At 37.2% G+C, this 13,419-nt stretch overlaps 1 protein-coding gene and 1 pseudogene across 4 annotated transcripts in view; one reads left to right on the forward strand and one right to left on the reverse strand.

Moving 5' to 3' along the window:
* USP54 (ubiquitin specific peptidase 54) overlaps nucleotides 1-13,419 on the forward strand; it is a 121,369-nt gene that overhangs the window by 19,113 nt on the left and 88,837 nt on the right. The window lies entirely within an intron of this gene.
* On the reverse strand, nucleotides 11,676-11,916 carry LOC118547105 (small ribosomal subunit protein eS27-like pseudogene; annotated as a pseudogene).

Raw genomic sequence — 13,419 nt, forward strand, 5'->3', positions numbered from 1 at the left:
CTCTTAGCTGTTCTTTTAGAAAGAAAAAAAATTGAGATAAAGTCAAAGCCCCTTTCTTCCTCCTTCCTACAAGAAACTCTGTCTTATTTTTATCAAGGTAATACATGTCCATAGTTTCAAAAATTCGAATAGTATTATATGCTTAGAAGGGAAAAATAGCAGTTATCCCACCCCTAGAGGAAACCATAGTCATATATCTTAAATATTTTTTCTTTTTTTTTTTTTAAGATTTTATTTATTTATTTGAGAGAAAGAGAGAGATTGCACACAAGTAGGAGGCAGAGGGAGAGAGAGAAGGAGAAGCAGACTCCCCACTGAGCAGGGAGCACGACGCTGGGCTGGATCCCAGGACCTTGAGATCATGACCTGAGCTGAAGGCAGACACTTAACCAACTGAGCCCCCCAGTCTCCCAGATCTTAAATATTTCTAATAGCATAGCCATAACACTTGCTTTTAAAAAATATTAAACCTATATACAGTGCCATAGAAGATGAGCCTTTGGTTCTTTTAAATGCATATATGTCTTTTCCCTTATATTCTCAATATGGTTATATAATTTGGGGGTTAAATAATTATTTTTTATTTTACACAAATATTGAACCTGAGCTATATAATATACCATGATTATAATTATTTTCTTATATAACTTTTAATTTTCTGTAGGCATAATTAATTGCCTTGCTTTTTTTTATTTGCTCAGTTTTTAAAGTTCAGATTACTAAATCATTCCCAGATTCTCAGCCAGGACCATAAAACTCTGCCCTATTCATTCAAATCCAATAGATAATTTATCAATTTTTTTAACCCTTAGAGATCTACTTTGTATATTCTGTATATTCTTCTATATTCTGCTCTAGCATAGGTTGGTTGGTAGGTAGGCCTGCTCTACAGATCTCACCCTGGGATTTCCTTTCACTGTCATCCTGGGAATTCTGTTTCCTGAATTACATGTCATTTTCTTTCTTGGTTCTCCAGAAGCTCTCTGAGAGTTAACATTTATAGGAATTAAATTTTTTGAAATCTTGCATATATGAAAATGTTTTTATTCTACCCTTGATATTAAATAATACTCTATTTAGGAATAGAATTTTTTATTAGAAATCATTTTCTCATTATTTTAAAGGTATTGCTATTTTCTTCCTGTGTTGCCTATGAAAAGTTTAATATTCTTTTTATTTTATTTTTACAAAAACAAATGGTAGTTTTTTAAGAAGTAAATAAAAATATGTAATTTCTAGTAAAACAGACTGGGTATTTGTAATGCATACATTTACTTCAGAATTCTACAGAAAATGTAGTGTTTTTATATGCACTAATTCTTTTTTTTTTTTAATATTTATTCAATTATTTGAGAGAGAGAGAGAGAGCATATAGAGGGAGAGGGAGAAGCAGACTCCCTGCTGAGCAGGGAGCCTGATGCGGGGCTCCATCCCAGGACCCTGAGATCATGATCTGAGCCAAAGGCAGACGCTTAACCAACTGAGCCACCCAAGCACCCCTATATGCACTAATTCTTATGAAGGAATTGGGATCTTACCACTGAAGTGCTCCATCATTCTCTCTCTCTTTTTTAAAGTAGGCTCCATGCCCAGTATGTGGGGCTGGAACTCATGATTCTGAGATCAAGACTGGAGCTGAGATCAAGAGTCGGATACTTAACCAACTGAGCCACCCAGGCACCCTGCTCCATCATTCTTTTTTTACACTTTTCTTTGGTTAAATATACATAACATAAATCTTACCATTTTAACCATTTTTAAGTGTATAGTTCTGTGGCATTAAGTACATTTACATTGTTGTGCAATCTGATGCCATTCTGATTTCATTCCTTTGTATGATACCATTTTTTTCCTTCTCTCTAGATACTTACAGAATTTTCCCTTTATTCCCAGTGTTCTACAGTTTAGAATTATTTGTGCTGTCGTGTGGATTTTTAAATTCATTATGCTAGGGGCTTTGTGATTCCTTTAAAATTGAAAACTTATGATCTTAAAGTCTGGGCTATTTTTTGTACTTTTTCTTTGATACTTTCCTATTCTCTTTTTCTGGAAAGCCTGAATTGATTCTCTGTTTTTTAATCTATTATCTTTCCGGGGCTCCTGGGTGGCTCAGTCGTTGGGCTTCTGCCTTCGGCCTGGGGCGTGGTCCCAGGGTCCTGGGATCGAGCCCCGACTTGGGCTCCCTGCTCCACGCGGGAAGCCTGCTTCTCCCTCTCCCACTCCCCCTGCTTGTGTTCCCTCTCTCACTGTGTCTCTCTCTGTCAAATGAATAAATAAAATCTTAAAAAAAAATCTATTATCTTTTCTATTTCTCTGTCTTTATATTTTACTTTTTGGGAGATTTCCTTAAATTTGTCTTTCAAATCTTTCATTGAACTTTGTATTATTTCTCGGTTTAGAGATGCAAAATCTTACCTCTGAGAATTACATTTTGGATTTTTAGGTTTTCTTATATTCCCTGGATTGTCTGTCTCCTTCAAGCTCCCCTCCCCTATCCCCATTTGAATACCATCAGCTGTATGTATTTATAGGTATTTTTTTGGGCTGGTCAATTGTCCCAGATGGAAGTCCTCCAGTTTCTTGCTGGGGGAGCTTGGAGTCTGACTACAAGTGGTTTGGTGCTGAGGAGAAGAGAGACTGGGGATCTCCCCATTTAGTATATAGACTTTCACTTAATTTCCTAGTGCTTTTTTAAGATTGAACTTTATATTGAATTAAAAATTTCCCTGGTTTTAATAAGGCATCTCACCCAGGTTAGCTGTGTCTGGTGTGTTCCCACTATCACACCCTCTCTGGCTCATCCCTCAGAAAGTAAGCCTAAAGTCTTCAGATATAAAGAAGGGGCATTTGCCTGGCTGTATTGGGTTGAAAGAGAGAATTTGAAGCATTTAACTGCTTCTTAAACACATTTTTAAATTGCTTTTCCATTTTTAAGTTCCACCCCAGATTCCCTCCTGCAAAGGGTTCCAATTCCTGAGCCTTTCTTGGGTTCTGTAGTAGGAGTATGTATGCTTTTGTTTGCCAACATTTACCCTCTGGTTCTTTCTCTGGTATGTTAATCAATTACCACACATTTATCTGCTTTCCAGCTTCTAAAATTTTGTGTAAATTCTACCCCTGCAGTCATTTATGTTCTGTTTCTTTGTCCTTGTGGATTTTCACCTTTTGTATTCCTTTACTCTTATTTTTAGTTGAGAATTAAATTAGGAGGGTCTAGAGGTAAATTATTTAATTAACATATTTAAATAGAAATACAATCCATTTCTTATAATTTTGTATATGTATAAAATGTATCAACAACTAATATATAGTAGTGCTTTATGTATTTTAGAAATTTCACATAAATGGGGGTCCCTGGCTCGCTCAGTCAATAGAGCATACAGCATGTGACTCTTGATCTCGATTTGAGCCCCATGTTGGGTGTTGTAGAGATTACTTAAAAATAAAATATTTAAAAATAAAAAATAAATAAATAAAAATTTTACATAAATGGGGGTGCCTGGCTGGCTCAGTCAGTAGGGCATGCAACTCTTGATCTTGGGGTTGTGAGTTTAAGTCCCATGTTTGGAGTAGAGATTACTTAAAAATAATAAAAACTTAAAAAGAATTTTTACATAAGTGGAATATTTTAGGGGTAATTCTGCAGTTTTTTTTCTCAGCATTATGTTGAGATTGAATGTTTAAATAGATCTAGTTCATCCATTTTTGAATGCTGCATAGCAATAAATCTTAAGATTATAGTACATTGTATTTATTAGTTTCCTTTTGATGAGCATTTAAATTGTTTTTGTTTTTTTTCTCTAATAAAGATACATGTATCAGAATTTTTCTAAGGTTATGATGGAAGTGAAATTGCTAGGTGTATTACTTATCTATTGCTGCGTAACAAATTACCCAAAATTTAGTGACTTAAAGCAACAAATATTTGTTATCTAAGTTTCTGTGGGTCAGGAATCAAGGTGTGTGCTACCCTATGACCCAGCAATTGCACTACTAGGTATTTACCCCAAAGATACAAATGTAATGATCCAAAGGGTACTGCACCCAATGTTTATAGCAGCAATGTCCACAATAGACAAACTATGGAAAGAGCCCAGATGTCCATCAACAGATGAATGGATAAAGAAGATGTGGTATATATATACAATGGAATACTACTCAGCCTTCAAAAAATGAAATCTTGCCATTTGCAATGATGTGGATGGAACTAGAGGGTATTATGCTAAGCGAAATAAGTCAATCAGAGAAAGACAATTATCATATGATCTTATATGTGGAATTTAAGAAACAGAACAGCGGCACCTGGATGGCTTAGCTGGTTAAGCGTCTGCCTTTGGCTCAGGTCATGATCCCGGAGTCCCAGGATCCAGCCCCACATCCCAGCAGGGAGTCTGCTTCTCCCTTTGCCCCCACCCTGCTCTTGCTCTTTCTCACTCTCTCTCAAATAAATAAGTAAAATCTTTGAAAAAAGATAAGAAACCAAACAGAGGATCTTAGGGGAATGGATGGAAAAATGAAACAAGATGAAATCAGAGAGGGAGACAAACTATAAGAGACTCTTAATTGTAGGAAACAAACTGAGGATTGCTGGAGGGGAAGGAGATGGGGTAGCTGGGTGATGGATGTTAAGGAGGGCATGTGATGTAATGAGCACTGGGTGTTACATGCAGCTGATGAATCACTGACGTCTACCTCTGAAACTAATAATACACTATATGTTAATTAATTGAAAAAAAAGTTCACTTATTTGAATGTGAAAAAAAAAATAAAGTTCTTAAGTTTTGATTACAAAAAAAAAAAGGAATCAAAGTGTGTCTCTCAGAGGTGCAGTCAGGTTGTTAACTAGAGTTTTGGTTTCCTCTGAAGATTCAGCTGGGGGAGGATCTGCTTCCAAGTTCTCTCGTGTGGTTATTGGCAGGTTTCAGTTCCTCATGGGTTGATTGACTGAGGGCCTTAGTTCTTTGCTAGCTTGTTGGCTGGAGGCCTTTTTCAGTTCCTTGCCTTGTGGGACTCAACACAGAGCAGTTTAAAACACCACAACTGGCTTCCATGACAGTGAAGAAGACGGAAGCCAGAGTCTGTAACTTAATTTTGGAAATGACATCCAATCACCTTTGCCGTATTCTGTTTATTAGAAGTAAATCACCAGGTCCAGCCTGTATTCAAAGAGTGGGGATTACACAAGGGCATGAATAAAGTTGTGTACCACACTGAGTCATAGTCATACTAGAATTTTTAGCCTGAAAGAGGTGATCAAGGGAACTTATGAGTTTTGTCTTATATTTGGAAGGCTTATATAAAGAGGAGACAGTAGATCTGCTTGCTTTTGGATCAGAGATTGAACTAAGAACAGTGTGTGTAAATTAAAATCTGTTGCCTTGGGTGCCTGAGGCTCAGTTGGTTGAGCATCTGACTCAGTTTCAGCTCAGGTCATGATCTCATGGGTTGTGAGATTGAGCCCTGTGTGGGGCTCCCCAGTCAGCAGGAAGTCTTGAAGATTCTTTCCCTCTGCTCCTCCCCCTACTTGTGCGCATGTGTGTGCTCGCTCAAATAAATAAATAAATAAATCTTTAAAAAAAAAATTTGCTGCCTTGTGGGATAATGTACTCTCTGTTCTTGAACGTATTCTGGCAGAGGCTGAGTGACCCCTTATAAAAAAGATTATAAAAAGGGTTCTTGCATTAGGTGAGAAACCTAAGTATATGCTCTGTAAAGATTCTTTCTACTATAAGATTCTATAATTATAAATGAATGGTTTTAAACTGTTAGTATTTGAATTGTCTGTTGGTTACTGATCAGGGAGAGTGTATAAATATACATGTGTATTTGCACATAGGAGGTTTGATTTAGAAGACCCAGGCTTAAGAAGTTAAGAGGAGAGCTATAAATTTATACTTTTAAAGATTTTTTATTTATTTATTCATGAGAGTCAGAGAGAGAAAGTGAGGCAGAGGCAGAGGGAGAAACAGGCTCCCCGCTGAGCAGGGAGCCTGATGCGGGACTCGATCCCAGGACCCCTGGATCATGACCTGAGCTGAAGGCAGACGCTTAACTATCTGAGCCACCCAGGCGCCCTAAATTTACACTTTTAATTACTGAAAAAAATCAGTGGTCATATCCTATTTTTATTTTATATTTCTTTGGCTGCCCTAGAATGTTTACTAATATAATTCTTATTTTAAAATCTTAGAAGTGACTCAACTTTTTTCTTCCAGCAAAAAACAAATAAGAATAAGAAGTAAATGCCCTATAATATTCCTGCCCAAAGATTATATTAACTATATTAATATCATGGTATAACGACATATAATCTCTCTGACCTTTTAGTTTAATACACACACAGACGTTATTGGTGGTAGTATGTTCTGTAACATCATTGTGAACACTGAATTAATGAATACTGAATTACTGCTCCTAGAGGAAATACAGGATTAGGTTCCTATGTGCTTCTGGTTACATTTTCATTAACTGATTAATACCTAAACTCATTTTATGTGTGTTGTTTAAAGACACCTTATTTATTTATTTTTATTTTTTTGAAGAGTCTTTTTTTTTTTTAATTAATTAATTAATTTATTTTTGAGAGAGAGAGAGCATGAGAGTACCCATGGTGGAGGGAGGGGCAGAGGGAGAAGCAGGCTTCTCGCTGAGAAGGGAGCCCGATGTGGGACTCGATCCCAGGACCCTGGGATCATGACCTGAGCCGAAGGCAGACGCTTAACCGACTGAGCCACCCAGGTGCCCTAAAGACACCTTATTTAATATGTATATAATTAATTCATTTACATTGAACTCACAACAAACAGTCCTGTAATTTATGCTTGAACGAATGTATATAACATGTATTTTCTCCAGAAGGCACATCACAGCCTTCTTGCACTTAGAAATACTGGATAGCACTTTAGCTCTATACTTGGGGCTCATTTTAAACAGTGAAATCACCAACCAAGAGCACAAAAATATGAAAAACGTGACACCATACCACAAAAAGGAACCTTTTTATAGTATGAAAGCTGAAACAAGAAGGCCAAGCATTGCCTAGTTTGACCTTAGTTGGGAATGTGCATGTCAGGCAACTCAAAATTTTTACCAATCTGTACATTCACATGTCCATGATTGACCAAAGAAGTGCTGCAAATATTGATTTTTTTGAGTTACAAATATATTTTGATGAGTAGGCAAATTTGCACATATGGAATCCATGAATAATGAGGATTGACCCTGTGCGTGTGTTTGTATGTAATGTGTGTGTACATAGTGGCTTTTGTTTTCCATTTTGTTTAATTTTATAAGAACAAAATAATTTTGAAAGTACTGTTATAATTTGCTCCTTTCACCTAACATCCTAATCATTCATTCAACAAGTATTTATGTCTTGCCCACTGTATATAGACTCTGGAGATTCTATAGGAAACAAAATTGACAAAGTGTCTGCCTTAGGGAGCTTACATTCTAATAGAGAAGGTAGATAGTAAGATCTGGTAGTGTTAAGTACAACAACAACAAAATAAAGCAAGGTAAGGAGATAGGGTGGCAAGTGGTCATTTTAGTTTAAAAAAAATTATTTTTTCATTGAAGTATAGTTGAAACAGGTGGTAATTTTAGATGAAGGGAAGTCCCTTTGAGGAGGGTAACATTTAATAGAGACCTGAAGGAAATGAAGGTTCAGACTATACACAGAGCTAGGGAATAGACATTCAGTGGAGAGAGATTAGCAAGTGAAGAAGACTTGAGATGGGAAGTTGCTTGGAATCTTTGAAAAATGGAGGGCAAAGAGCAGTAAAGATGAAATTATTAAGAGAAGTAGAAGCTGGATCATAAGATAAGGAATCTAGATTTTATTCAGAATGTATTGGGAAGACATTGGAGTGTTTTATATGCATAATGACATGAGTTTATTAAAAGAAGATCACCAACAATAATCTTATTAAAGATTATTCTGGTTGCTGTGTGGAGTGGCTGACCTTAATGGAAACAAGGAGACCGAATAGAAGGCTATTGTAGTATTATTCTAGGCAGTAGAGAGGGTGGCTTTGTCTAGGATGGAGTGGAGGTGGTGAGAGTGGATATGTTTTGATAGTAGCACCTGTAAGATTTGCGGATGGATTGGTGAGCTCTTAGGGAAAGAAGGAAGTCAAGCATGGCTCCAACTTTGGCCAGAACAAGTGAGTGAATGGTAGTACTATTTACTAAGATAGGGAAGAGTGTGGAGGAGCTGACTGGGGTGTATTTGGTGAGAGTTAAGTTTTTTTCTTTTGGACATGTTAGGTTTGAGACAACCAAGACAACCAAGTGGTAATGTTCAGTAGGAAGTTTAATGTACAAGTCTGGACCTCAGGGGAAGAGAATGGATCTGGAGATAAAGGGTATGATGTTTATGTGTTCATGTCAGTAAATATTCATCTACAACATAATTTTTTCATGACTGAGTCATGCTTCTGTCAGCAAGCCCTTTTGTTCAACTATAGACCCCAACAGTTAAAACCAGAAATAGATAAGCCCACTTAATTCATGTCCTAACTAAAACCCATTGTGTTTATTTCTTACGGCACTTTCTTAATGCATTGGCAGAGATGTTTGCAATGACCAGAACATTCCAACCACCAGACCAGAAAAGCCCTGATAGCAACAGAATGACTAGAAGACCACACACCCCACTACATCCCCTTCCCTGCCCATGATCACCACTGAACACATACTGACCCCCACCCATAATCACGTGCTCTCTGCCTGCTCTCTCGTGCTGCCTCCCTGAACCTCTCCCTGTAAAACTCTAGGTATCTATCTTGCTGGCAGAGAAGTTGGTTGGTAAGGCTTGAGGCTGCCACCTCCCCCAGCTGCCAGCACTTGAAGTAAATCTCTCCCTTTCTCTTTTCCAAACCCTCATCTCTTGAGTTACTGACTTCTCTTGGGATGAGTTTATCCAAGTTTGTTCGGCAACAGTATTGGGAAACCCATCCAGGAGCTGTGCTTTCAATTTGTCCAGCCTGCTTGGGATTCCTCAGGATGGAACATTTGGCTACAGCAGCACTCTAGGGCTTACTTGTTTATTCCCTGAATTAGTGGCTATGATAGATCATTCTGTAACATTCCATTGTATTTATATGCGCTGTATTTTGTGATGAATAATTTTGTAAATCCATATTTTAAACTAATTCCTGTAGGGTATTTGCAATGTAGTTTTCACATTAATGAGAATTAGCTCAATTTGCACAAATTAAAGGCATTGTCCCTCACAAGACTTTCTGCATTTGAGATGCCAACCACAAGTTCAGGAGTCTCTAGGCCATCTGTATTTCTGACCAAATTCAGGAGTTCTGAGCCCCTCGGGTTTGATAATTCACTAGAACAACTCATAGAACTCAGGAAAGTGCTATAATTATGATTACAGTTTTATTGTAGCAAAAGGTTACAAATCTGAACCAGCAAAAAGGAGAGATGTATAGAGCAAGGTCTGGGAGGTTCCTAAAAGCAAAGCTTCTGTGTCCTCAGGATGTGTCACCCTCCCAGCATATCAATGTGTATTATCAACCAGAGAATATCACCAACTCTGTGTTCAGAGTTTTTACTAGGGTTTCATTATGTAGACAGGGGTGATTGAATCATTGGCCATATGATTGAACTCTGTCTTCAGCCTCTTTCTATATTCCCCAGAGGTCAGGCTAATATCATGTGGCTCAGTGCACCAATACTTTAATCACATGGTTGGTCTTTCTAGCATGGGCAGCCCCCATTTTGAAACTAGGGGCCCAGTGTCATTCACTTGGTTAGCATAAACCCAGTGTGGCTGGAAGAGCCCACCTTGAATAGCACAGAGGAAATTCCAAAGGTCTAGAGGCTTACTCCCAGGAACCAGGCACAAAGACCAAATTCTTTATTATACAATAGTGTTAAAACCCAATTCAATTATTACTTCCTCTGGAAAGTCTAAGGGCCTTTGTTCATATCTCTGTTACAGTTTTTCTTTTTCCCCTCATTAGTGAACACTTTGAAGGTCCCCTGATTTTAGTCATCTTTGTATCTCTAATATTAGCACTATATCTGGCTTATAGTAGTAAGTAGGCTCAGTAAGTATTTAATGAATTAAAATATTTAAGATATAGTTCATGAGATGAGAAGTCAGTATAGAATTCTCTTATTAGGATTTTAAAGATCAAATAGAATCAATAGCTCACTTCATTCCTTCTTATTCCATTCATCACCATTTGCTCTACTTTAATATTTTTATACCTTTTTTATGTGGACATCAAATTTGCAAAAGAAAAAGAGATTTTGCTTTTTATAATAATATATCAACAGTATTTAAAGAGCAATATTTTCTAATGCATTTAAAATATACCAAATTTCTACTTACACAATTTATAGGGATTACATTATCATACAATGTAAGTATTATCATGCTGAATCTCAGAGAATCTTTGTTTCCTTCTTCTGATCTTAAGGATGAATAAGTTCTAATGTCCTCTAGTTTGTCCTGTCTGTGCATAGGTACAGAGTACTTAATAAAAATGTAATGTTCCCTAAACCAGTCTGTATTAAAGATTTAATATCTATATCTATCTATCTTTCTATCTATCCATCTATGTATTATCCAAAATGTGTTTATTGGGACAGTTTCCCACTCATCTTGATTCAGGGTGCTTTTAATTCTTTTTTTAAAATTTATTTTAATATATTTATTGTTTTCTTTTTTTTTAAGATTATTTATTTATTTATTTGAGAGAGAGAGAGACAACGAGAGAGGGAACACAAGCAGGGGGAGTGGGAGACCCGCTGAGCAGGGAACCCGATGCGGGGCTCAATCCCAGGACCCTGGGATCATGACCTGAGCCGAAGGCAGACGCTTAACAACTGAGCCACCCAGGCGCCCCTATTTATTGTTTGTTTTAAATAATGAAAATTTAAAATAGTGATACCCACAAAGCCAGTATCATTATTTAAAATGTTTAGTATAACCAGAACCTTGCTGAGAAATGTAAGATTATAAAATTCACAGTTTTTAATTCATTCATCAAATATTAATTAAACATCTAAAATATTCTAGGTACAACATTAAGCCCTGGGGACTCAAAGATTAATACAGCATGATACCTAACCTTAAGAAGCTTACAGCTTTGGGTGCCTGGGTGGCTCAGTCGCTTACAGCTTTTGGGGCAAGACACAACATTCATCAGATCACTGAACAATGTATGGAGGTTAAGTTAGAGATTAATGCAATGCTGTGGGGTGCTTACCAGGAGTGAGTCTAGCTTGGAGGCCTTCCTGGAGTGGAGTGGTGTCATGTGAAGGTGGGCGTACATGCTTTGCAAACTGTAAATATTATGCAAATAGAAGCAAGTATTATTGATACACATTCTTACCAAAGAGCTCCGCCTGTAGGAAAAGACAGTTAAATAGTCTGAAGTGAAAAATGATTACTCATTTTTGCTAAGACTCATACTGCTCTTCCCTTGAATGGAGCTGCTGGAATACTACCTAGTGACTTGTGTTAAGGGAATGTCCAGAAAAAACAAAGAGAGAAAAATTACTGGTGCATTTTGCATAGAATTTAACTTTTAAATCATGTGGCCCAGTGCTATACATTGTAGATATTAAATAATGTATATTCAGTGACAGTCACAAACTTAGTCATTGCTTCCAAATAGTATTAAGACCTTAATTCCATCAGGGTGCTTTTAGTTTTGCTTCCATCTGAAGGAGCATCCTTCTGTAAGCCTTGCTTTTCCTCCTATACACTGGCAAAGGACAGTGGAGAAGCCAACACACAAAACTACTGTTTGTGCATGGCTAAAGATGGTGGTGATTTTGTAGCATCCTGGACACTTCACATCCATGAAGTAGGAGTTGGGGCTCTGCATTAGGCACTTCTATGCTTACTCTTTTCCTCCTCCGGGGATGGGTGGAGGAGGTCCTCTCATGGGGAGGTTGTCACCACTGGAAAGCAAAAAAAAAAAAACTTAACGTTTTTATAATTTTTATCTATGCTAGTTCTTATGAGACAGCATTTCACTGGGATATATCCTTTTTGGAGTAGTAAAGACACTAGAAATTATTTGCATGAGATTTATTTTTTCTCTGTTACACAAATTTTCTTTTCTTTTTTTTTTTTTAAAGATTTTATTTTTTTGTCAGAGAGAGCACAAGCAGGGCGAGTGGCAGGCAGAGCAGGTAGAGGGAGAAGCAGACTCTCCGCCAAGCAAGGAGCCCATTGTGGGACTTGATCCCAGGACCCTGGGATCATGACCTGAGCCAAAGGCAGACGCTTAACCAACTGAGCCACCCAGGCGTCCCAAATTTTTTCTTTTTTTTTTTTTTAATATTTATTTATTTATTTATTTATTTGAGAGAGAGACAGGGAGCACATGTGGGGTGAGGGGCAGAGGGAGAAGCAGACTCCCTGCTGAGCAGGGAGCCTGATGTGGGGCTTGATCCCAGGACCCTGAGATTATGACCTGAGCCAAAGGCAGATGCTTAACCGTTTGAGCCACCCAGGCACCCCTGTTACATAATTTTTCATTTGCATGAGATTTTTAAAAATGCACTACTGATTTTTATTAAGTTTCTATCTTTTTTTCATAAGCTTTAAAACACGTTTTGTTTTTTAGAACAGTTTTAGATTACCAAAAAATTGAGATGATAGTACAGAGTTCTATATATACTTCCTCATCCAGTTTTCATTATTATTAACATATTAGAGTAGATTTATTTCAGTTAATGAATCAATATTGATACATTATTATTAACCACTTCAAATTTTTATCTAAGTCTTTTCTTTGTCCAGGTTCCCATCCAGGACACCACATTAATTTAGTAGTCATGTCTACTTAGGCTCTTCTTGGCTGTCACAGACTTTCCTTGTTTTTGATGACCTTGATAGTTTTGAGGAGTACTAGTCAAGTATTTTTAGGATGCTCCTCATTTGGAATTTGTCTGATGTTGTTCTCATAATTAGACTGGGGTTGTGGTTTTTGGGTGTGTTAACCTTAAAATAAAACAGTCTTACCGGCAAACAGTTTATTTTACCAGCAAAAATAGATTTATTTGGGAATAACAGAGAATTGCAAAGCCATAAGCAAATCTCACAAAGGAGAGGAACATTATTTTATGGAGAAAGAGGAAGTTGGGAGGGGTTGTTTTGAACAAAAGTCCATTGGAGAAAAGCAAGAGTGTAGGATGATTTTTCATTGCCTGAGTTGCAGAGTTAGTAGATTTTTTATATGAGATGCAATGTACATCTTTGCTGGGACCTGTAGTTGATGATTCTTTTCCAGTGACGGTTCTTCAGTTGGATTTGTAATTGACAATTCCTCCTGTAATTGATATTGAGTGGTAGAGCTCCGCCTTCCAGCCTTCCCTTCTAGCATCCAGATCCACTTTAGTGAGGTTTCCCTTTTTTAATTTTCACAGGTGGAAGATCAC

Source organism: Halichoerus grypus, chromosome 7 (assembly GCF_964656455.1).
Source record: "Halichoerus grypus chromosome 7, mHalGry1.hap1.1, whole genome shotgun sequence".
NCBI lineage: Eukaryota > Metazoa > Chordata > Mammalia > Carnivora > Phocidae > Halichoerus > Halichoerus grypus.